Source organism: Chiloscyllium plagiosum, chromosome 39 (genome assembly GCF_004010195.1).
Source record: "Chiloscyllium plagiosum isolate BGI_BamShark_2017 chromosome 39, ASM401019v2, whole genome shotgun sequence".
In the NCBI taxonomy this organism is placed as follows: domain Eukaryota; kingdom Metazoa; phylum Chordata; class Chondrichthyes; order Orectolobiformes; family Hemiscylliidae; genus Chiloscyllium; species Chiloscyllium plagiosum.
The window spans coordinates 9,246,162-9,269,967 of NC_057748.1; the positions used below are offsets into that span (position 1 = coordinate 9,246,162).

Consider the following 23,806-nt stretch of genomic DNA (forward strand, 5'->3'; position numbering starts at 1 on the left):
GGATGGCAGTTTCCTTCCCTGAATATTAGTGACCCAAATTGGTTTTTCCAACAACCGACATTAGTTTCATGGTTATCGATCAAATTTTAATTCCAGGTATTTGTTTTTATTGAATTCAAATTCTGCCATGGCAGGGTTCAAACCTACGTCCCCAGAACATTAGCTGAGTATCTGGATTAATAGTGTCGTGATAATAATACTTGGCCATTGCTTCCCCCTTCTAACCTTTTTCAACAAGGGCATAACATTTGCTATTCTCCAGTCCTCTGGCCACCTCGCCTGAGTTTAGATGAGACTGAAAGATTATGACCAATGCTCCTACTATTTCCATTCTCACAACCTTCATTATCCACGGATGCCTATCCACATGGCCCCAATACCATGTCAACTTTGAGGTTTTAATAGCCTATTTACAACACTTCCTCCTTATCAATTTTGAATCTTTGTAGCGACAACAGTGACAGGGCTCCCATCTCTCTCACCATGGCCTGGGTAGCATCTAACTCCTTATTAAAGACAGATGAATATAAAGTATTAATTTAACACCTCAGCCATGCCTCTTGTGTCCATGGGCTATAGAGGGGGAAAGAGAGAGACCAAGCGGGGAACAGGCTCCTAGTGAGCACAATGCAAAATTAATCAAACAAGAGGGAGGGAAATCACATGTTAAGAATAAAGACCGGGACAGTGATAACATTCAGCCCAGAAAGGGGCAAACATTTCTAGATTGTGTTCAGGAACATTTTCTATAGCAATATGCACCAATCCAACTAGTACTAGAAAAGAAAGAATCTCGCTTTTGTTCTTAAATTGGCCCTATTCCTCCTTCTACTATCTTTTTACTCGACACTAAGTTATAGTCTAATAGATTTATTTGAAATCACAAGCTTTCAGGTGATGAAGGGCAGTGCTCTGAAAGCTTGTGATTTCAAATAAACCTGTTGGACTATAACCTGGTGTTGTGTGACTCCTGACTTTGTCCACCCCAGTCCAACACCAGCACCTTAACATCATATCTTTGTACTATTAATGCGTCTATAATAGACTTTGGGATTCTCCTTTGTGTTGGTTGCCAGTCTTTATTCATAATCTCTCTTTGCTTTTCTAATATGCTTTTTCAGATTCACTCAATCTTTCCTTTGGTTCTCGGTTGTATTTTCTATCTGACATCTGACACTAGTATTTTATTTTAATTTCCATCTTTTTTTTCATCAGGGGATGTTATTTGCCCTCCCTCTCCCTACTGAGTGAATATATCTTGACTGTACCAGAACCATCTCCTCTTTGAAGGTCAGCTATTGATCAGCTGTAATCTCTGCCATCAACCTTTTGTTCCAATCTATTTGGCTCAGCTCTGATTTTGAAGATGGCTCTCCTCCCATTAATTATTCTTACTTTGTATGGTCCACTGACCTTTTCTATCATCATCCTAAATGATGATGGAATGATTACTGTCTCCTCAAATGCTCCTCCACTGACCCTTGATCTACTTGCTCATTTCCAAGAAGCTAGCCCAACATCACATCCTTTCTAGTTGGATTGGTGCACATTGCACAATCTAGAAATGTTTGCCCCTTTCCGACCTGAATGCTACCAGTGTCCCAGTCTATATACTTTATATTCCCCACCTCTTGTCCATCGTGTCTAATGTTCTCTTGGCGTCTGTTCCCTGCTTGATCTCTCCCTCCCCCTCTATAACTCAGAGAATGGTTTCAGGAATACTTTGTGCAGTTTTTTTCCCCTCTCTCTCTCTACTCTTTGATGTACGCGGTTAGACAGCCTGACCCCTCCGATCATGCCACTGTTTTGTCGCAAACAGGCAACTTTTTTTTAAAACACAAGGCGTTGACTCGAAGTGACAAGCCTGCCATGAATGTTCCAAATGATCTTTCCAGGCATCGTAGCGTACATGATATCCCCAGACTCTTGCAGCCCATTCTGGGGAATTAGGTTCAAAGTTGACGTTAATGTTCCGAACAAATGTCACAAAGACTCATCTCCCCATTTTTGCATTTTCCCGAACTTATTTATTCATACGGAGTTCATATTTAGTATCAGTCTGACTAACAGCATTATAGACACAGGGCTGCCTACAACAGGAGTTACCCACCCGGCTTCAGGCTGAGTATGCACTGTATTTATAATTCCTGTGCGTTTGTTTCTCAACGTGTTTTTATTTTGTTTGAAAAAGGCCATAGTGTATAACCGCGAAACGAAAATTAAGGGCCTTCTTTATTATGTATGTATCTTAGTTGTACATTGTAACAAATCGTCTGAAAATATTACCGATGACTGAGTAAGTTGAAAGTGGTCACACGAAGGGTCTGTAACATTTTAACTCTGTGCGAATGCTGGGGGACAGAAGAGAGGACATTCAATTCGTCTTGTCCTTAAACGATTTAAGTTTTGAAAACATACTAAACGTTTAAATTCGCTTTTGAGTTTAAAAAAAAACATTTTTAGTTGCGAACGAAATTTAATGGTGGCCATCTGTGACATGCGAACATTCTGAAGAAAATAATCAACAGTAAGGAATCGTGGTTTACATTATTATTTTAAAACTGTTGGGCCAATTGTTTTATTTTTTAAATTGAGACATGGTCAGTTTTATTTTCAAAAGATGTGTTCATTGATTGATATAACTCCAAAGGTGCTTTGTGATCCGATCTGGGTGTTCAGTTACTTTTTGAATCTTTCAAGTTAAGTGTTAATGTTCTGTTGCACAGCAAGTGGATCTGGATCTTGAGAATCCAGACAATTTGGTCGGAATTTTATGAACGGGTCAGCTTAATGTATTTCTGTGTGTGTGTTTCTGTGTGGGTGGGTGGGTAAGTGAATGAGGATGGGGGAGATGGTGTCAGTTCTTTGTAATTATATTGCAGTCTTACTTATTGTTTGGTAACCTCATAATCCAAAGTTTATATAGGGACTGCAAGAAAATTGGTTTGGGAATGGTAAACCTGGATTAAAGTGGTTTTGAGGGAAGTCAATGGAAAAGGTGAGTTTTGATTTATAGGTGAAGCAGGGTTTAAGTTATTCTATAAATTAAGACGAATTAAGACAAATATCACATTGGGAATGATTCAGGGGAGATTAGGCAATTTAGTGCAGTTTGACAATCAAACCCATTGTTTATGATACTTGCCTTTTTATAAGGCTCCTGGCCTTGCAAAACATCTTCATAGAATGTATTTAAAATATTTAATGCAGTGTTTGTTAAAATGGATTTTATTTCTCTTTAACAAGTGGCTTGCAGAAACAAATGTGATATGTTCATTTGAACATTTTATTCTGCATACACATATACCTTTACGGAGTGACACCCTGTTACAAAACCAATATAAGCAACAATTTGATTGTAACAGAGTCCTGGTCAGATATAGTTAAACAGTCTGTCTCACTTTCCTTGCATTGTTCTGTGGTGCTGTATTTCTTGCTGATAGAATCACATCGTTTTGCAGCGCAGAAGAAGGCCACTCTGCCCATGATGCTAGCTCTTCACTGTGCTATAAAATTACTCCCACTCCCCTGTACCTTCCCTGTAGCTCTGCAGACCTTTTTCCTTTTCAAGTATACATTTAAATTCCCTTTTGAAAGTTACGTTGAACCCGCTTGGACCAGCATTCCAAGCAGCGCATTCCAGGTCACAACAAATTGCCGTTGAAAACATTTCCTCATCTCCTCCTAGTTCTTTGACTATTTGCTTTAATTCTGTGTTCTTTGCTTGCTGACCGTCCTGCAAGAAGAAATAGTATTTCAAAGGCCCTTGACATTTTCTAAGTAGAATATATCTGTATTTCACTGTAATATCACTTATGCTACAGCCTGTTCCTCATCTTTTCCATCCCTCAGTTTTGGTCACCTTACTTAGACTCATAGAGTCATAGAGATGTACAGCATGGAAACAGACCCTTCGGTCCAACTCGTCCATGCCGATCAAATATCCCAACCCAATCTAGTCCCAACTGCCAGCACCCGGCCCATATCTCTTCCTATTCGTATACCCATCCAAATGCTTATTGATATTCCCGAAGAATATGCTGATTGTACAGGATTAAATAGTGAGCTGAGATTCATGTTGGAGGTGAATCCTGGTATAGATTATTTGGGCTGAATCATCTGCTGCAGATTCTGTAATTTCATGCAATTTAGTTTAGTCTTAATACACGGTCATGAAGACTCTCCTAACTTATCAAAACTGTGAAATTCTTTTGTTAGAACTCTCTGCTTTGCTTTGCTCACTGAAAAACCTCCTTAAAATCTACCCCTTTGACCAGGTTTTTGGCCATCTGTCCTCGTATGCCTTCTGCAGCTTGATAATGAATGTTGTATGATATCCCTTTGTGAAGTATTTTTCAGAATTTTATTACATTTAGAGTGATATTGCTGCCTTATGTCCCCTGTTCACATTCTGTTTGGGCAGCTTTGCGCTAGTAATACTATTTTAAAATTGAAAGAGTGTAGATAGAGTCCAACTGTCCTCAAGCATGGCTTTGTATTTCGTAATCTCACTGCCATAGGTAGGTCAAACATGACTGGTCATGGAAAATCTATGTTGTACTGGGGCAGCGGGGCATTCTTCTGAAATTGAGGGTTAAGGTACTTTGTTGGGGTAGAGTAGAGGGACTTGCATCCTATAAGACCATAAGTCCATAATAAATAGGTACAGGTGTAGGCTGTTGCCTCCTCAAGCCTGACATACCAACAATAGGCTCACGGTTGATCTGAAACTCCTCATGTCCACTTCCCTGCATTTACCCCGTAATCCTTGATTCCCCTCCTGACCAACGATCTATCTTTCTCAGCCTTAGATATACACCTCCTCCCCCCCATGTCAATTTATCCTGCAGCTTGATGTGAGAGAGCTTGACATGGATGTGGAATGAAAACCTAGTATATTTTCCGTTCCCCAGCATTAACATCTCTGACCTTGCAGAACATTAAGAAAGCTGACACGCTGTTCTGGGGTGCCTTTGCCTGATTGATAAAATAGGGGCTTTGTTGCTACAGTTCCATTATACACAAGCTTCTTATTTTAATACGAGAAGTGCTGAGTGGAGAATTACTTAGAGGGAGGAAGGGAGAGAATAAAAACAAGAGTAAGTGGGTGGTTACATACCAGCTTCAGGATGAGATGAGAGCCTGGTCTTTTGTGTTATTGTGGACCTGGCTCATCAAGAGAAGGAAAAATATATCTGGAGTTGATAATCTTCAGTGGGAGATTGGCAGAATATCTGAAAAAATTGTGTGAATGGCTAAAAGTTCACATTTCTACACTGCTTCTAGCCATCTGTTCTAATATCTCCCTCTTATGTTCAGTGTCAATTTGTGTTTTATTATGCTCCTGGTAAGTGCCTCAAGATATTTTACTACGCTAAACATGCCTTATACATGAATATCTGTTCCTTCTGTCAATCTCCTACTGAAGCTGCAATCCAAAAACATCTCTGGGAATTTAGGACCTTGCATTTTGATAAATAGGTATCCCCAATTGAAGTTGACACTCCACTGCAAGTAGTTTGAGGATATTGTGCAGTTGGAAGGGCTGAATTTCAGATGGGACATTCAAGCTGAGGCGGTTCCTGAAGAAGGGCCTGTGCCCGAAACGTCGAATCTCCTGTTCCCTGGATGCTGCCTGACCTGCTGTGCTGTTCCAGCAATAAAGTTTCAACTTTGATCTCCAGCATCTGCAGACCTCACTTTCTCCTCTGCCTCAGGTGCCAGTAAAGAGCTCCCATGGAAATATTTTGAAGTAAACCAACTGAGTGCCCAATGGTTGCCTGGTCAATACTTATTCCTTGAAAAAGGTCACAAAATAAAACCGGCATATCTGATCTTTATTGCACTGCTGTTAATGGGATCAAGTAGTTCACATTTTTGGTTGCCTACGTTACGATAGTGGCTATAAATCAAAAAGTTCTTCATTGGCTGTAAAGCTGTTGTAGTTGTGAAACGTGCAGTATCAATACAAACATTCTTTCTTAATTGCTTATTCAGATATATATCACATTAATAGTATGTCTATATACATTTTATATAACACCCTATATGTTGCATGTTCAGGTTGGTAGTATACTGCAAAACAATAATAAATTGGTGCAATACTAGCAAAGGGAGATGACTCTATTGAGTTGCTCAGTCATCAATTTGCGAGATTTTGTTACAACCTATAGAGCCTATTCCCAAGAACCTGTTGATCAATATTACATGCACATCTTTCCAACTGAAGGACTTGTCATTCAGTGATAGTGTTCCAGACGCTGAGCCAGAAGTTCTGGGGTCAAGTACCATTCAAGGCTGAGGAAGATACTTTCATAATGTATCCAAATAGGTTGAATATTAACTTATAAATCCTTCCAACACACACCAATGGCAGGTGATAAAAACAGGAGAGATTCCTGATCAACCATGTAATGGAAAGAAAGTTGGTGTCTCAACCATCGCTATCCACAGCTCTAGACTGCAACATGTGTGCAACTGTCTACGTTGGCCTTGGTTGGAAGGCTGGCATAGATCAGGTTGAAGAAGGGCGTATGCCCGAAACGTCGATTCTCCTGTTCCTTGGATGCTGCCTGACCTGCTGTGCTTTTTCAGCAACACATTTTCAGCAGAGATCAGGTTGGTGCTAACAGTCGGATTACTTTTCCTGCTGTGGAGGCTTTGGGGCCTGTCTCCTTTCCCAACTCATGGTGAAGGACATGGCATTGTGGTTTGTTGTACCATTGGACAGAAAACAGAAGAAGCAATCTTTCCAATTTTCTTTACATTCATATCTCCCTGGTTCAGTTCGCTATGTTTTGCCATTAAAAGCCAATACATTAGGGAAAGGAATAGAGTATTCAAGTACATGAAAAAAAAGGAATCGAAGAATATATTGATAGAATAGGGTGAATTAAGATAAGAGGAGCCTCATCTATAGCAGTATTCTATTGGGCTAAATGTCTTGTTTCTGTTCTGCAAAATTCTGTGTAATATTTTATCAATTATTTTTGACTCTGGATGAAATAAGGTTTATTTTTCCAATATATTTTTGATGGAATATTTTGTTTCTCTTCTGTGCTCCACTAAATGTGTTATTCTATGTTGCAGTATATTCCCACATGTGCCTTGGCCCTCCAGTATCTCACTCTGTGGCAAGCTGAACAAGCAATGTCGGTAGGCCACATGATTGTGGGAGAGGTGGGGCATGTTACATCTGAGCCCAACCTTGTAGTTACTCAACATCCACATCCTTCAGTTTACCAAGGTTGGTCAGGATAATAATATGCATACTTAAATATAAAATCTGAAATCATCCACTTATCCTGTTTTGTAGCTAATGTTTTTCTTTCTTTCTGTAGTTTACACCTCTCCCAGAATATTGCATTGCTGACAGGTAGCTGGGATTAAGGGGAGGGTGATATAATGTATAGATTTTGCGCCTTGTCTTTATTGGATAAGCTTGAAAGACCAGCGTGATTATGTCATGTTACTAACAATGTACCACAGCAAAGCTACTGTACTGTCCTGATTGTGTTCCTATCTAGTAGTCCAAAAGTCTGGGTTTATATCCCCAGAAGATTTGTGAGCTCAAACTGCCTCCTTGATTGATTCAGAATTCAAATGTGTGGAAACAAGAAAAACTTCACATTTGTTTTCTGTTTATTCGATAGCTGCATCACTGAGTAAGTTGCATTTATTGCCCTAATTTCCAATAGAATGGTTAAGATTAATTGTGGGTCTGGAATCACAGGTAAGCCAAACCAGGTAAGGAAGATGGTTTCCTTTCCTAAAGGACATTAGTGAACCAGATAGGGTTTACAACAATTGACAGTGGTTCCATGGTCACCAATAAGCTAGTTTTTTAATTGAAATAAAATGTCACCATCTGCCTTTGTGGGATTTGAATACATGACCCCAAAACATTAGTCCAATGTTTTGGATTACTAGTCTAGTGACATAACCTGGAGAAAGTGAGGACTGCAAATGCTGGAGATCAGAGTCGAAAGTGTGTTGCTGGGAAAGCACAGCTGGTCAGGCAGCATCTGACGAGCAGGAGAATCGACGTTTCGGGCATAAGCTCTTCATTAGGAATCCTGATGAAGGGCTTATGCCTGAAAAGTCGATTCTCCTGCTCTTCAGAAGCTGCCTGACTAGCTGTGCTTTCCCAGCAACACACTCAACTAGTGTCATAACCACAATGCTAATACATCCTCACATTTGCCAGCAGAAGGAACTATTGATCTGTCATATTGTCACTTAAACAATTAGCTGGCTTACTGGCATCCTTTAGGGAAGGAACTCTGCTGTTCTTAGCAGGATTGACCAGTATGTGAGTCCATCTCACACCAAGGTGCACACTTTAGTTTTTGTTTCTTTCAAAGGAGAAAACTTTATAAACAATTCTGTATTCTCTCCATACTGCAAAGGAATACTAACCTCATTATTTGCTTAAGTGTTGGAGAGGAATTTGAACTTCAACCATCTGACATGGAAAGACTCTTAAATCTGAGTTTGAATGAAAGTGCTTATGAATGGATTCAGCCTTTGCCACTGGCACCCATATTAAAGAATTAACTAAAGGAAGGTATAATGTATGTACTACATACAGATGAGTCATATGCTAGTCACACAAAATGCATTATAAACAGTGTATGCTTGACTGTATGAAACCTCCCATTTAAGTCAGAGGTTTATGGATTCAAAAGCAACACCAAATTCTCAAGCCAGGTGAGGGAATATTCTATTCTACTGGTTAACGGGATATAAAGTGTCTTGCATTGTGTTTTAAGGAATCATTTGTCAAGTATCTTCATCCATCTCTTATCCAACAAACTCAAAAAAGATTATTTGATTGTTTATCACATTGTTCTTTGTGGCACGTGTTGTATGAACAGTGACTGTTGTATTTGTTTGTAAAACAACAGTGTGAAAGGTGAAACAAAAGTCCCTTTATAAATGAATACAACACATAAGAAACTGTTATACAATCATTATCCATAGAATCTCTGCAGTTTGGAAACAGGTGATTCAGCTCCGTGAATCCACATTGATCCTCTGTAGAGCATCCCACACTACCCACACCCCTACCCACTCCCTGTAACCCTATAGTTTTTACTCTACAAAAAGGGATAAAGACAAGGAGACACCTCATATTTTGTGGGCTTGAGTTTGAAAGGTTGTGGAGATGCCTGGATCATTAGGTCATAAAAGCATGTTGGAACTTTAGTTTTAAATAAGACATTTCCTGGAAACCAGGATTTCAGATATTTGGCGGTCTCGGTTGTTTGACATCACTTCAAGGATAACAGTTAATTGTTTTTATGACTGTGTTTTCTGGTTGTTCTGTTTGAACAATGTTTGCTGGCTTGAGGTTTGTGTTTGGATATTCAGCTGAAGAAAACTTACTTCAGACCAAGCTGCTCAGCTTGTGTCACCAATCTTGGTCGTACGAACATAGAATCTGTATTGTCTGTCACATCAAACTGCCTTATTTCATTAGTAGACTTTCAAAAACTGAAACACAATGCAAAGTCTTAAGCATGATCCACCTGTGAGGGAGAGGTAAGTAGGAATGTTGCCACAGAAGAATCAAGGTGCAAGAAAGTCTGAGGTGAAACAGACATTAAGTGCAGCATTGGGCAGTAGATACTAAAAATTTATCTCTGAGTGACAGACATTTTGCTTTATTCATTCTTGGGATACAGACATTGTCAGCATTCCCACAAACCATCCTGATTTGGAACGTGGGCTTTATTGATAGGGGAATAGAATATAAAAGCAAGGAAATTGTGTGAACGCATATAAAACACTGGTTTGGCCTCAGCTAGGGTATTACAAAACCTTCCTAGTTGTTCTTGAGAAGGTGGTAAAGGTTAACCTTCTTGAACAATTGTAGCCTGATTGGTACAACATACAGTTTCTAGTTTCTTTGGCATGGTAACAATGAAGCCATGGTGTTACATGATAGAACTTCAACAGCAGAAAGGAAGGCCACTTGGCCCATTTTGTCTGCACAAGCTCTCCAGTAAGACCATGTTCCCTACTGCCATGGCCTCACCTTCTATCCTCAGTGCTGCACTTTCTTCCTTTCCAGATAATAATCCAATTCTGTCATAGAGTCATAGGGATGTACAGCGTGGAAACAGACCCTTCGTTCCAACCCGTCCATGCTGACCAGATATCCCAACCCAATCTAGTCCAACCTGCCAGCACTTCTTGAAAACTTTGACTGAACCTGCCTCTATTCTCAGGCAGCACGTTTCAGACGCTAAGCACTCACTTTCTGGAAGTTTCTCCTCCTGTCTCCATTGATTATTTTGATGGTTACTTAAAGCTGTGCCCTCTCATTCTTGATCCTTCCCCCAGTGGGAGCAGTTTCGCTTTATCAAAGCTGTCCAGGCACCTCATGATTTTGAGAATTTTTACCAAATCTCCTTTCAAACATTTTCCAAGGAAAACAGACCTAACTTCTCCAAACATCTCTGAGACTACTCTTGTGAAATACCTCTGCATCCTTTTCAGATACTTTCTAAAGTGTAGCACCCAGAATGTTTTGTAATACCCTAGCTGAGGCCAAACCAGTGTTTTATGCATGTTCACACAATTTCCTTGCTTTTATGTTCTATTCCCCTATTTATAAAGCCCACATTCCAAATCAGAATGGTTTGTGATTTAGTGGGGACCTTGGGTACTGAAAGTGTTCTTATGGACCTGCTACCTTTCTCCTAGTTGATTCATATTGCATGTTTGAGAGTATGTTTGCATATTAATATTCAAATAGAACATTCCTTACAGTCTCAAGAAATTACATTTTAAGGGTTAAAGTGTGAGAGAGAGGTTTAGAGATTTAGAGAAGGAATTGGAGAAATTAGGATATTGATATGTGCCTAAAGGAATGGCTGTCAGTGGCAAGGCAATAGGAATTGGTCTATGCAAGAAACCAAAATTGGAAGGGGGTCGAGATCTCTGATGGCTGTCATACTTGGAGAGTGATAGGATAGGGCAAGATCATGTAATTTTTACAGAAGGATAAAAATTAACGCTGTAGGTATCCCTTAGCAAAGCACCACTGCAGTTCAAGAAGGTAACTCATACCGCAACCTTCTCAGGGGCAGTAAGGAATGGGCTACAAATGATGGCCTTACCAGCATTGCAGAAATCCCAATAAATAATAAAGCAAATGTCACTTGAGAGGGCGTTGCCAGACTGGAAACCAATGTAGCTTGCTATGCATAGGGGTGAGAATTGATCGGCAGGGCAGAAATGTTTGAACTATGGAGATGAAGATTGAGGTATATAGTGCTTGGTAGTATAGAACTTGAGTATTTCTGAAGAAAGACACATTTTGTCAAGGTTTATGCCTTGTACTCATGAGGACATTCACAAGAATACCAACACAAAGCGGAGTATTGCAAGAGAAGAGTATGCTGATTGTTTGGCAAATTGACCCTGATTAGCAGAGGCATTACCATAGAATGCACCAGTTAGAAGACGACTGACTGTTCACTGCCAAGTTTCCTTTAAATTTGAGGAATTATTTTGACATCTTACAACTTACAAATTTCAGTCAGGCTTGCAGTGTGGCATACTTGGTACTGGAACCTTCCAGAAGGTGAAGATTCTTTGTTGGTACTGGAAGTATATATATTAGCATCGGAGGCCTGGTTCTTTCCAGTGAGAAAGAACATGTACACAAATAGGTGACAGCCAATCTTGGTTTCATTCCTAGGACAATGCCTTGACCAACAAGGGTCAACCTGCCTGGTTCAAATTTAAGCAAAGTTTGGCACTCAAATGCAAGTCAAAAAACCTTTGACAAACTCTATTTTTCTTTGGTGATTTTGAGATATGTGGAGTTAGCAGCTGGAATGGTTACAGGGGCAACAAAAGTGGTAATGGATATGAGAGAGGGAAGTTCTTCAGAGGTTCCCAATTTGTGACCGGATTCAAATCAATAAACTTTGACATCCCTGATCCTAAAATAGCAAATTGAGCTGTCAACAGAATCATTTTCAGAGGTGTTAACTCAATACCTCAAGACGGCATTGATCAGAAAGCATTTAATGCTAATGGGGTGGTATGGTGTTTCACAAAGTGACCCCAATAGTATTTATTGCCATGACTGGAACCAGAAAAGCACAGTAGTGTAGAGAGTAAATTTTAAAACAAGTATCAAGGGTATAGTCATCACTTGCTATGGCAGTTTTTATAGTCTATCCCTAATTACCCTTTGTAGCAGGCTCGTTAGACCACTTCAAAGGACAGTTAAAAGCATTGCTATTACTCTGGAGTTAGATATTTCTTTCCTTAAAGAACATGAGTGAATCGGGTGGGTTCTTTAAAAATGAAAATAATTTCATGGTCACTGGCCTAGATCATAGTGAATTCTAGATTTATTAGCTGAATTCAAAGTTCGTGACAGGACTTGAACCCATATCACCTGAGCATTAACTAGGGTCTCAGGATTACTAGTTTAGTGTTAATACCTCTTATGCTACTTGTTCTGACAAGACAAGGTGATGGTGGTATCGAAAACCAGCCAAGTAGTTGAATATGAACAGACTCAACAAATCGTGGCAAAACAGGCTTGAGAGGTCAAATAACTAACTATTGCTTCTAATTTTTAAGTTAGTATAACGTGGAATTCGTGGGCCCTTGTGGTACAGTGGTAGTGTCCCTACTTCTAAGCTAGGAGGCCTCGTTTCAAGTCCCATCTGCTCTAGAGGTGTATAATAACATTTCTGGACATGTCGAGTAAAACAAACAGCAAAGAAAAAGTGAAATTTGAAGGTCTTTGTGGCACAGTGGTAGTGGAAGCCTGGGTTCAAGTCCCACATGTCTCGGAGGTGTATGATAAAATCTCTGAGCAGGGTGACTTTAAAAAATGTAGAATTTGTAACAGAAAAAAAGAACTGAAGCTCGATAGATTCTTGATTGACAAGGGAGTCGAAGGGTACAAGAAAGTAGGATTGATGCTGTGGTCAGATCAGCTATGCTCTTCTCAAATAGAGAACAGGCTTGAGGGACCAAATGACCTATGCTACCCTGATTCATAAGGCCTAAATTTTACAGGACGTTGTTTCTCTGCACTAAAGAGGTTGCTGGTATCTAACAGGCTGATATTAATCCTCAAGGTATTGCCTCTGAATGGAATCCCCATGCAGTTTAGATTAGATTATATTAGATTCCCTACAGTGTGGAAATAGGACCTTTGGCCCAACCAGTCCACACCGACCCACCGAAGAGCAACCATCCAGAACCATTTCACTTTGACTAATGCACCTAACACTATGGGCAATTTAGCATGGCCAATTCACTTAACCTGCACATCTTTAGACTGTGGGAGGAAATTGGTGCACTCGGAGGAAACCCACGCAGACAGAGGGAGAATGTGCAAACTCCACACAGACAGTCACCCAAGGCTGGAATCGAACCTGGGACCCTGGAGCTGTGAGGTAGTAGAATTATAGCACAGCAGTGCCTTTCAACCTACTGTGTCACTTTGTTCTTGCCCCACACAAGCTTCCTCCATCTCTCTTTGTCCAATGTTATAAGTGCAGAAATGTAGACATTCTTATCAGTGTAACCTTCCATTTCTGTCTCCTTTATGTACTTTTGTAGCATCTCCTTAACTGTATCTACAATTTGATTTCTGGTGGGTGTGTTTTAGTATCATGTTTCCCTGCTAACCAGGGTCAGACAGGCAAAACAACGTGGATAAGAAAGACAGGTATTTGTAAATGAGAGGGAAATTCCTCAGAAACAATCTACCAAATCCAGAATGTCTGCAGCTTCTCTGTTGAACTTTGTGTGAACTTGCAGTTATAAATCATATGAACTTAATTGCAATTAGACTTTGTAGGCTTTAGGGGATATATATCTGCACTTTGGCTGAAGGGTAAATTAAGAAGATGGAGATGAGATTCTGTGCTTCCTTGTGCATGTGTGGAATCTTTTATCTCGCCATGTTTCAGGCCTTTTAATTCTATTAACTTGCCATCAATAGTGCTAGATTCACTCAGTATACTAACTCTTGTATCATAGTTTATGTAAGTAAATTCTTTTGACATGCTTTAAAGTGTTACAGTTTATTACAGATACAAAAGCATTTTGAAAAAGAAATGCAATATCTTGATCTTACATCTTCTGCGTATCTGAGAAGTCCGTGGTAGAACTCTCAGATCTGAATTAAAAAGGATATATCTTCAAGTACTAATATACAGACTTGAATATAAAATAAGGGCTGATCTTTCTGTGCAGCACTGAGGGTGTGCTGTGTTTTCAAGTGTATGTTATTTCTAATGTTAAAAATCACACAACACCAGGTTATAGTCCAACAGGTTTATTTGGAAGCACTATAATAGTGAAACGCTATTTGGACTATAACCTGGTGTTGTGTGATTTTTAACTTTGTACACCCCAGTCCAATACCAGTATCTCCAAATCATTATTTCTAATGAGTCATGAAACAAGCATACCGTTCCATTAAGCTGCTTCAGTTTTTGTTGGGGATGGGTGTGGATTGAGGATGAAATAATATAATTTCACAGTGGAAAAAGAAAGACTTCACTTATAGAGTCATAGAGTTATACAGCATGGAAGCTGATCTTTCTGTCCAACCTGTCCATGCCGATCATAATATTCCCACCTGCCTGCTCTGGGCCCATATCCCTCCAAACAATTCCTATTCATGTTCTTATTCAAATGTCTTTTTAATGTTGTAACTGTACCCGCATCCACCACTTCCCCTGGAAGTTCACTCCACACTCAAACCACTCTGTATGAAAAAAATTGTCCTTCATGTATTTTTTAAATCTTTCACCGCTCACCTTAAAAATATACCTTGGAATCCCCGACCCTAGAGAAAGGACACTTGCCATTCACTTTATCCGTACCCCTCTATAATATTGATGCTTTTTATGACCACTGGACATCTCAACATGCTTTACAGCCGAAAATGTACTTTTGAACTGCAGTTGCTGTTTCATTGTAAGCCAAGTGGTAGCTGATATACACACAACTAGATTCCACAAAACAGCAACGTAATAAAGACTGGATAATTTGTTTTTGTGATGCTGATTGAGAGATAAATATTGTTAAGATATCAGGGTGAACTCCCCTACTCTTCTGTGAACCAATATAACTTTTCTATATGCATCAGAGCAGGAAGATGAGACCTTAGTGCTTAATACCAACAAAAAGCACCTCAGTACTATACTGGTTTCTTTGCTCACATGGTACTTATCTTGTCACTCAATGGTGAGTGTGTTACCACCAGAACCACAGAAAAGTGTTGGTTGGCTTTCAAAGAGTAACCACTTAATTTCATTTCCCTTTTGACATTTTTCAGTTTCAAATTTTGTCTACTTTACTTTTGAAACTTTTTTTTAATATTAATTCACTAGTTGTGGGCATCATTAGCTAAGTCAGCATTTATTGCCATATTGTTTACTCCATGAGAAGGTGGTAATGAGTTGCCTCCAAGAATTGCTACACATGGTGTAGGTACACTGAATCAGTAATGGAAACAGAGCAGTGATACACTTCCAAAGTCAGGATGTTGCATGGCTTGAAGAAGATTTTGCAAGTGGTGGTGTTCCCATGAATCTGCCACTCCTGAATTTCTAACTGATAGAGGTTGCAGGTTTGGAAGGTGCTGTTGAAGGAGTTGCAGTGCACCTTGTAGATGGTACACACTGCTGCCACTGTATATTAATGGTGAAAGCAGTGAAGTTGAAGGTAGTAGATAGGGTGCCAGTCAAGCAAGTTGCTTTGTCCTGGTTGGATCTGGGGCTTTTTGAGTATTGTTTGATCTGCACTGAATCAAGCAAGTTGAGTTTTCCATCTTACTCCTGACGTGTACGTTATAAATGGTGGAGAGGATTTGGGAATACAGAATGTGAGTTACTTGTTGCAGAATTCCCAGCTTCTGATCTCCTCTTGTAGTAAAAGTGTATGTGTGGGGGGCTGGTCCAGTTCAGTTTCTGGCTAATGGTAACCCCCAGGATGTTGATAATGGAGGATTTAGTGATTATCATGCCCATAAATGTAAAGGGAAATGGTTGGATTCTCTCCTGTGAGAAGAAGCCATTTTCTGGTATTGTATAGCAAGAATGTTACTTGCCACTTCTCAGCCTAAGCTTAAATGTCTTGAAGGTGTTGCTGCATTTGGAAACTGACTGCTTCAGTATCTGAGGAGTTGAGAATGGTGCTGAACCTTGTGCAATTATCAGAAAATAACCCCAGCTCTGACTTTATGATGGAGGCAGCGTCATTGATGAAGCAGCTGACGTTGATCTAGCACTGTGCACTACCCTGAGGAACACTTGCAGAGATGTCCTGTGGCTGGTAATTGACTTCCAATAATGACAACCATCTTCCTTTGTGCCAGGTATAACTCCAATCAGCAGAGAATTTTCCCCATGATTCCCATTGATCCCAATTTGCTAAGGTGCCTCGATGCCATGAATTTTTAGAGCTGCTTTAATGCCAAGGGCAGCCATTCTCAACCCAACCCTGGAGTTCAGCTCTTTTGTTCATGTTTGGATCAAGTTTCTAAGGAGCTGAATGTCTGGCAGAATCCAAACTGAGTATCATAGAGCAAGTAACTAAGTGCCACTTTCTTGCACTGATGACAGCCCCATCCATCATTTTGGTAATCATTGAGAGTAGACTGACTGGGGGGAATTGGTCCAATTAGATTTGACCTGATTTTTCCATGTTGACAGATAGATACCAAATGTTGTGACCGTACTAGAGTAACTTAGCTCAGGACACAGCTAGTTCTGGAGCATATCTATTTGGTACTATTAGTGGAAAGTTGTCAGAGCCATTGTCCTCACAATATCCAGTGCCTTCAATAATTTCTTGATATCATGTGGAATCAATTGAACTGGCTGAACACTGTTACCTGTGATGCTGGAAACTTTGGAGGAGACTGAAATAAATCTTCCATTTGGCACTTCCTGTTGTAGATGGTAGCAAATGCTTCCACCTTGTCTTTTGCACAGATACGCTGGTATCCTCCATTATTGTTCTCCTGATTATTCAATTCCCCACCACCATTTCTGACTGGGTGTGACAGTACTGCTGTTGTAATGTTGGAAATGGGGTGCCCGATTGTTTCACTCAGAGTCCCCACAAACAGCATGATTGACCTATGTTTTGCTTGATCACTCTGATCAAAGTGTTACTTCTATAAAATTCTTCTTGCCTCCCTAGTACCTCTCAAAAGGAAATCTTTTTTAGCCAATTCTTGAAACTAAAGTGTCTCATTGTAGGATATTTTCATGAGAGTTTCCTGAGCTCCCATGATGGCTTTAAAATCTTCTAAAGTAGCCCCTCAAAATCAGGTGCTGTATTTCATACCAAAGCCTAACAAATGGGGTGGGGCGGGGGGGAGATCAATTTTGCACCTTTATGGATGCTTTCTTGACCTTAGTCTATCCTAAAGTTCTTTATTGAGTGTGTAGCACAGCACAGCAGGTCAGACAGCATCCGAGGAGCAGGAGAATTGAAGTTTTGGGCATAAGCCCTTCATCGGGAAACAAAGGGCTTATACCCGAAATGTCGATTTTTCTGCTCCTCGGATGCTGCCTGACCTGCTGTGCAGGTCTCGACTCTGATTTCCAGCATCTATAGTCCTCACTATCTCTAAAGTTCTTTATGGCCAACAAAATACTAGTGAGGCCATAGAATCTCTGCAGTGTAGAAACAGGCCATTCAGCCCCTCAAGTCCACATCAACTCTCCAAAGAGTATCCCACCCAGACTCACCTCCTACTCTATTCCTACATTTCCCATGGCTAATCCACCTAACCAACTCTTCCCTGGATACTATGAGGAAACTTAGCATGGCCAATCCACCTAACCTGCACATCTTTGGACTGTAGGAGGAAAACAGAGTACCTGGAGGAAACCCATGCAGACACAGGGAGAATGTGCAAACTCCACACAGACAGTCGCCTGAGACTGGAATTGAACCCGGGTGCCTGGCGCTGTGAGGCAGCAGTGCTAACCACTGAGTCACCATAGTTACAAAGTTGGAAATACAATGTCTAATTGGTGCACAGGAAGCTCCCACCAACAGTGTGATGACCAGAACATCTATTTTTATGATGTTGTTTATGGGATGAACATTGGACAAGACACTGGGAAGAATTTTCCTGCTCTTCCTGTAAGTGGTGCCATGAAATCTTTTACACGCTCGACAAGATATCACAAGAAGAGTGAGGCTGGGTCCTCAGGCAACAACCCAACTTATTCCTTGGCTATTCAGAATTCTTGGCATGTCTGAATCTCTACTCAGCGTGACAGGCACCACATTCAATTCTGCTCTGTTTTCACTGTTCTTCCATATATGGCAGTCCTTACTGGCAGGATTCACTGGATAGCTGTGAGGAACCTCTACTGATTAATTTCTTCAGAGTTACTGAAGCCAACTGTAAGGTTTCAGCTGTTGGGTAACTCAATTGATATTTGAGACTTGAGTATGCAATTATCATGAAAATTTCCACATCTGCTCACTACCTAATACCTGCTAGAACATAACTGGATATTAAGGGCACACTATTAAGGTACAAACAACTTGGCTGATGCTGAGAGTGTTTGTTTACCATAATATAAATAAAGGCTGCGGCTCAACGTGCATGTTTCAAGAATGAGTTCAAAAATGGAGTGTTAAACGAGAAGAAGGAATACCCATATTTATGGCTTCAAGGCATTTCAAAAAGCTTCAGAGCCAATTAACTACTTTTGGCCTGTCATCACAATAATAATGCAGGAAATGCTGCAGCCAATTTGTGTACAGCAAGCCCCCACAAACAACACTAAGATTGTGACCACATAATATGCTTTCAGATAGTGTGTGCGATAAATGTCAGCCAAGGTCAAGAGAATAACTCCTTGCTAGTGCCGTAGTGACATGTGATCTGCCACAGTAGTGTGGACCATGCCACCAGCAGGGTATTTGTACTTATAAGGCAATATTTATGTTCACTCCTAAGAATCAGACATGCTTAATATGGTACCAAAGGAATCAACGGATGTTTATTGCAGCTCCTGCGATGTTTTACAGTCATGGGCATTTTAGTATCTGGATTAATGCTGAGCTTTTCAGTGTCACACTTCCATCAGCAAGTGGCCTGAGTTAAGATGGAATCTGAGACCTATACACCATCACGTTTCATGCTCTGATACAGTGCTGATGTCATTAACATGTCTCTTGAAGGTTTACTGCATACTAGCTGTGAGACATGACCCAACACCATTGGTTCTTTTATGCCTGTATGAGAATATTCAACATATGATCCAAACAATAGCGTCTCCATCACTGTTGCACTCCCTCAGCGCTGACTGAGAAGGCTAACCCAGTCTCCCCTCTGTGCTTGCTCACCTACGTGGATGGCTTGTCAAGCAATGTTCTTGTTTTAACATTCCCTCCTTGTTTACGGATCCCTCCATGACCCTGCCCCATCCTGTCTCTGTAATCAGACCCTACAACCCTTGGGATATTTTTCTCTGGCCTCTGGAGTACTCCTGATTTTGAACATTCCACCATCGCTTCAGTTCTATCCATGGTAAACCTCTCCAGGACTTGTTCCACCTCTGAGACATCCTTTAAAGCCTAACCCTTTGACAGAACTTTGGTTCACCTGCTATAAAACCTCCTAATGTGGTTTGGTGTTATATTTCATTGTATAATGCTACTCTGAAATACTTTGGGACATTTTATTTAAATATGTATGCTATATAAATATGCGTTGCTTTGGAGTGGGACTTGTTTCAACAAATTCCCAAGTTTGAAGTAGGAACGCTGCCCCAGACAATGACACTAGGGGGCAGTAGCTTTCAATTTGATCAGTTAGCCTTTTGGTCAGTTGTCATGGAGATTCTTCTTTGGAACTAGCTGTTGCTGTGGGTGCACAGAAGTTAAAGTGGAAGAACTTTTCAGAGATTCTGAGTACACCCAATAAAGTTGAATTTTCTTCAAAAGCGTTGAGATACCTTGCTAATTGGGGAACATTGCTAGTGATTTGTGGTGATGGAGGTTGCTTTTCAGGCAACGTTTTTCAAAGTGCTACCTAGCAGCCAATTGAATTTTATTTTTTGCAAAAGTATCAGAACATTGCCACGTGAAGCAGTCAGTGACCAATGTCCTAGCGATCTTTAATGGATGTTTTAATCAACCTGCTTAGACACACATTTCTGGAGCAGGTGGGTTTTTGAATCCAGATCTTTTGGCTTAGAGGTAGGGACGCTACTGCTGAAACCCCCACCCCCACCACCGAGTCTTATTGCATATTATTTTAAAGAAAAGATCCTAGCAATTGACTTAACCAAATTAATTAGGGATCTTATTAAAATATTTAATTAGATTTTAGTAATTAAGTTTTATAGATGTACCATAGGAAGCATTATATCTGGATGCATTATGACCTGGTATGGTAATTGCTGTGCCGAGGACCATAAGAAACTACAGAGTTGTGAACACAGCCCAGTCCATCACGCAAGATAACCTTCCAATCATTGCTCCATCTACTTCTCACTGCCTTGGGAAAGCAGCCAACAGAATCAAAGACCTCTCCCAGTTATAATCTCTTCCAACCTCTTCTCTTGGGCAGAAGATAGAAAAGCTTCAACACACCAAAGGTTCAAGAACAGCTTCTTCCCAGCTGTTATTACACTTCTGAATGGGCCTCTCAAATTTTAAATTTAACGTTAATCTCACTCTTTGTGCACTTTCCCTGCAGCCATAACATTGTATTCCTTGCTCTGTTCTAGTAATGTAATACACTTTGTATCTTATGGTCTCTCTGTACTGCACATAAAACAAAACATTTCACTGTCCCTAGGTGAATGTGACAATAATAAATCAAAATCAAATTTAAAAAGGTGTCATGCATTGATTGTGCCAGTGGGATATAAGGACATAGGAATAGGAAAGGCCATTCAGCCTTTGTGTGTCCCTTATGTGTATTGGGACATTCAGTCAATTCATGGCTATTTGCATTTTTACTCTATTTATTTGCCTTTCTCCATACCGTTTGATGTTCTGATGTAACAGAAGTCTTATCAATCTCACCCTTAAAAGCTCAATTACTCTCCACCATCCGTCATATGCAGAGTTCCAATCCTCTCCTGCTGTATTCTTAGTGTGAGAGGCCGCATGATGTCAAACCTGAAGGGCTGTAGTTTTAACAGTTTGGCTCTTATATTTGATTCCCTTACCAGAGGAAATATTTTCTCCATAGTAAGCCTGTCAAATTCTTTCAAAGCCTCAGTTAGATCATTTCTCAATCTTCTATACCACAAGCAAGCCAGGTTCATGCAACCTCATAATTTAACCCTTATAGCTGTGGGGTAGTTTCTAAAGCTTGTACATGGTTTGACATGGTAATGCTCCTCTTGAATGCTCCTACAAGAGTCTTCGTGCCCTCAGCTCACTGTCTACTCCAGTTCCTGCTCCCAAACCCAATCTCCCCCAGATTACCTTCTCCTCCTTGAAACCTAATTCCTACCTTTTCTCCATGGTCCCTTCCTAGATTCCCTGACACATCACCATCCCGTTGCCCCTTCTCTGCTCCTGGCAATGGTCTGTACACGCTCACTGAGCACTGAGTGCTTGCCTGGAAGATCCGGATGAGGCACGTTACCATGACAATGACTTAACTTCCCTCTGCTGGAGCCAAAGAGCTGATGCTGTAGTCCTTGTTAGAATGAATTCATGACCTTCATAAGTTGCTATGAGTACAGATGACACATATTTTATCAACCATTGTCTAATTGTCTGGAGATCATGAGGATATTTTAGGCAGAGATGGTCAATAATTTCAAAAGAGAATTGGATGATGGAAATAAACTTGTGCTTTTCCAGTACCACACTCTTCGACTCTGATCTCTAGCATCTGCAGTCCTCACTTTTTCCTGACTAACTGAATTGTTCTACAGAGTGCCAACATGGATTTAATGGTCAAATGGCCTCTTACTGTGCTGTAATGACTCAATGACTGTTATTACAAGGGATAATGTCCTTGATTATAGGTGATTCTGAGTAATACCGAATGTGATTAAAGTATCTTGCACTCAAGCTCTCTGATCTTGAAGGTCAATGCATTGAGGAGAAAGTGAGGTCTGCAGACGCTGGAGATCAAAGCTGAAACTTTATTGCTGGAACAGCACAGCAGGTCAGGCAGCATCTAGGGAACAGAAGATTCGACGTTTCGGGCACATGCCCTTCTTCAGGAAGGGCATTGAGCCATATAAGCTAGTAGCTACCAGCATGTAAAAGGCTGGTGGAATGGGAACAATTGAATAGTTGAGCTAGCATAGGAAATAGGGCTGAATGACCTCTTTCTGAGCTCTATGATTCTGTTTGTTTGATATGGATTCTGGAGAATCAGATATTTTCATGAAAATGATCCTGGGTTAGATTAGAGGGATATTGACAGAGATATTTCCTACGCCCACCACTTCAAGTATTGCAAGGTTATGGAGAGAATGGATCAAATGTGAAGTAAAGTTCCCTACATTTCAAAACCGTGTCCTTGCATGCAGCACAGAATTGGTAAATCTTCAAAGTTTTTTAAAAACTCAAAAAATAATTTACTAAATATATTCTCAAGAATATATTTGGGGCTGGGTAATGGGGTTGGTATCTTGAATATTCCATTCTGCTACAAAGGAGAGAGATGTTGTCAATTCTTTTGTCTTGCACTCATCAGGATAGATGGAAGAATGCAAAATTTCAAAGGGGCCAACAGTTTATGCTGTGTGAGAAAAGGCGGTATTTATTTATTGTTTTGTCAACTTTTGAGATATCGATCAATACATTGCCATGCAGAATGAATGGGAGCTGTTGTTCCCATCCTTTCTAACTCTTTGCTCCTTTCATTTCTCATAGAAGCAGGCTCTTTGGTTCATCAAGTCCACATCAACCTTCCGGAGAGAATCCCATCCAGACCCACCACCCTACCCTATCCCTGTAACCTTGCATTTCCTATAAGTAGGAGAAAGTGAGGTCTGCAGATGCTGGAGATCAGAGCTGAAAATGTGTTGCTGGAAAGGCGCAGCAGGTCAGGCAACATCCAGGGAACAGGAGAATCGACGTTTCGGGAATAAGCCCTTCTTCAGGAATGAGTAATCCTATAAGTTTCCTATAAGTAATCCACTGAGCCTGCACATTCTTGGACATTATGGGGCAATTTAGCACAGCCATTCCGTCTAACCTGCACATCCTTGGACACTATGGGGCAATTTAGCATGGCTAATCCACCTAACCTGCACATCCTTGGAAACTATGGGGCAATTTAGCATGGCCAATCCACCTAGCCTGCACATCCTTGGAAACTATGGGGCAATTTAGCATGGCCAATCCATCTAACCTGCACAGTTTTTAGACCCTGTCCTTAAAATCTATGATCTTTCACCAAACGCCGGGTGGCATGTCTGCTGTCTTTGCGATCTCTCTTTATACGATTCAGGTCAATTAAAATCTGACAAAAGGCAAAGAACCAGTGGTGCTGGGAATCAGAAACAAAAGCAGAAAATGCTGAAGAAGAGTGACTGGACCCGAAATGTTAACTCTGCTTTCTCTCCAGAGGTGCTGCCAGACCTGCTGAGTTATCCCAGCAATTTCTGTTAAAGTCTGATAGCATTCTGTGAACCACCCTTGACGTTTCCTTCAGCTGAAAGCACTATCTAAGTGCAGTTTGCTGTTTTCCCACTAGAGTGAGTTTTGGAGAAGAGAGCGCATCCTGAGAATCCTTAGGATGAAAGATTTTGAAACTTTATGAAGCTCCCATGGCTATCACTGGTGGACTCGAATC

General features: G+C 40.5%; 1 protein-coding gene across 7 annotated transcripts in view; it reads left to right on the forward strand.

The window, feature by feature from the left end:
* The first annotated feature begins 1,773 nt into the window (after window positions 1-1,773).
* The window catches only part of LOC122542208 (paired box protein Pax-6-like), a 77,440-nt gene continuing 55,407 nt past the window's right edge, over window positions 1,774-23,806 (forward strand). For 2 of the 7 annotated variants that reach the window (XM_043679690.1, XM_043679693.1), the window contains exon 1: window positions 1,776-2,125. The gene's annotated coding sequence lies outside the window, so the exon portion shown is untranslated. Of the gene's footprint in view, window positions 2,126-2,280; window positions 2,297-2,452; window positions 2,528-23,806 lie in introns of those variants that run through there. The other 5 variants (XM_043679694.1, XM_043679695.1, XM_043679696.1 and 2 more) reach the window with 5 other exon arrangements.